Source organism: Echinops telfairi, unplaced genomic scaffold (genome assembly GCF_000313985.2).
Source record: "Echinops telfairi isolate 266 unplaced genomic scaffold, ASM31398v2 ScPeMD7_3533;HRSCAF=4204_0, whole genome shotgun sequence".
NCBI classification, from domain to species: domain Eukaryota; kingdom Metazoa; phylum Chordata; class Mammalia; order Afrosoricida; family Tenrecidae; genus Echinops; species Echinops telfairi.
This window is the reverse complement of record NW_022107431.1, coordinates 59,383,560-59,386,320: the sequence shown is the minus strand read 5'-3', so window position 1 is coordinate 59,386,320 and position 2,761 is coordinate 59,383,560.

Genomic DNA, 2,761 nt, shown 5'->3' with positions numbered 1-2,761 from the left:
CCCCCACCCACTATCATGATCCCAATTCTACCTTACAAATCTGGCTAGACCAGGATGTACACTGGTATAGACAGGAAGTGGAAACACAGGGAATCCAGGGCGGATGATCCCTTCAGAACCAGTGCTGAGAGTGGCGATACCAGAAGGGTGGAGGGAGGGTGGGGTAGAGAGAGGAAACTGATTACAGGGATCTACATATAACTCCCTCCCTGGGGGATGGACGACAGAAAAGTGGGTGAAGGGAGATGTCAGACAGTGTAAGCTATGACAAAGTAATAATTTATAAATTATCAAGGTTTCATGATGTAGGGAGAAGTGGGGAGGAAGGGGGGAAAATGAGAAGCTGATCCCAGGGGCCTACGTGGAGAGCAAATGTTTTGAGAATGATGAGTGTAGCGAATGTACAAATGTGCTTTATACAATTGATGTACGTATGGATTGTGATAAGAGTTGTTTGAACCACCAATAAAATGATCTACAAAAAATTTTTTAACCTAGCAAAATAAATAGGAGAAGTAATTCTCCAGCAAATAGAAGGATCCAAGGATGTTGTGAATTCCCTGGCATACACTGGGATCACAGGTATGTGTGGTGGTCACACAGGTGACAGGGATCAAACATCTTTCCATGCTGTTTAAAGGGATTTCTACAGTTCCAGAAAAATGTTCTTCATCCCTGAAGTCACAACACGTTTTTTGTTATTCTTACGTGAAATAAATGAGTGAATTTAATAGATTTCAGGCAAGTACTGCTCTCATCGACTCCAGGTTCCCTAGCATTGTAGTATGAGCCTTTCCCCATTGTCAGTGACATTTGTGTGTAAGAATTTGGCCCACTGTTGAGGTCTTCTATATCCAGTCTTAACCCCAGAAACTCAACACAGCTAAATTTAAAACAGCTAGTGCAGTTTCCCAAGAGCACAGGCCAACAAGTTGTGTAGGTGTTAAATATATATGAACTGAATTATAAACTTTAGAACTTTAATTGACATGTTATTATGTTAAATGCTTCTTTGTGGCCAGTTTGTTGAAACTATGGTATGTTGCTTAATAAATAAAAGCAGATCCATTACTTTAAATTTGACTAATATACAAATATGATGACCAAAATGTTTTGTAAATATCTCCCGTTTTTTACCTTTAATATTTGCCATATATCTCACATAACAAAGGCCTTTCTCCCAGGAACACACTTGGCTTGTCATGTATGTATAAAAGGGAAAATAAATAGTACATCCAATTTAATATAATTTATAAGATATGCTTATTGATGTCATATGCTTCTTCATCTTATAAAAACATTTCAAGTGTCATCTGTAATGATGAACTCTGAATTTTCATTTCTATGTTAGTTTAATCTCATGCTATGGCAACGCTGTGTTAGTCTGGGTAGACTAGAGAAACAAATTCATGGCCACTCTACTATGCATAGGAAAGAACTTTATATATAAGAACAGTTGAATATTGAGAAAACATCCCAGCACAGTCCAGGTCAAGTCCATAAGCCCAATATTAGCCCATATGTCTGATACCAATCTATAAAGTCCTCTTCAGACTCATGAAACACATGCAATGGCGCCTAATTCAGGAAGATCACAGGCCAGTGGGTGCAAAGTCTTGTGGATCCCGTGGTGGTAGAAGCATCTCAGCGCTGGCAGTGGTCTCCCTGTGACTCCTCCAGTTCCCAGGGCATGGGGTCTATCAGCATAGTGCCATGTGTCTTGACAGTACAGTATCTCTCAGGGAGTAATCAGGGAGAGAGAGTGTGTCTCCCTCCTCCATGGAAGAAATACAGGAATTCCCAGAATCTCCAGGGGAAGGCCACACCCACACAGAGGCCTCATTGGCTATATCCTGATTGACGGGCCAGACTCCACCCTTACACTCCTAATCCTTAAATTGACACCAGATTATGTAACTACCACAAACACCTCCTCCTGTTGTATCTTGTAATTTGTGAACTCCAGCTTGCTAACTTTTAAGATGATTAACATTAGATACACTGCATTATCTATTGCAAAGATCCTCCATTGCTGAAGCAGGTTCCTCTCATATAATAGTCACCCAAAGAAGCAGGCTCTGGATAGTACAAAGAATTAAATCCTTGACTACCCACCACTATATTTGAACTTCCCCAGAAGTAGGGCCTGGTGGACCACTTCCAAAATGTCCCAGTCTTGAAACCCATGTGGAGTTGCCACAAGTCTCGATGGATGTGTTCGGCAACTCACACTAACAGAGGAAACCATGTGGGGCAGTAGAAAGAACAGGGCTTAGTAGCACTTCTCACCTGAGTTTGAAGCTTATATTTGTAATTCACTAGCTGAGAAACCTTTGGGGTCAGACTTAACTTCTTTGTTCCTCAGTTTTCTCTGCATAGTATAAAAACACTAGCACATGCTTTATAAGTTTGCTATCGGATTAAAAAAGTTTAAAAACACTAGCACATGCTTTATAAGTTTGCTATCAGATTTAAAAAGTTTAAAAACACTAGCACATACTTTTTAAGTTTGCTATCGGATTAAAAAAAGAGAGCATATTTAAGTGTCCGTAGAAGGCAGTGAATAACTGCTTACTCTTTTCCACCCTGTAGCTGAATTGGTCAATTTTTTTTTAATCGTTTTATTAGGGGCTACTACAATTCATCACCATACATACATCAACTGTGTAAAGCACATTTGTACATTCATTGCCCTCATCATTCTCAAAACATTTGCTCTCCACTTAAGCCCCTGGCATCAGGTCCTCTTTTTTTCTTTTTT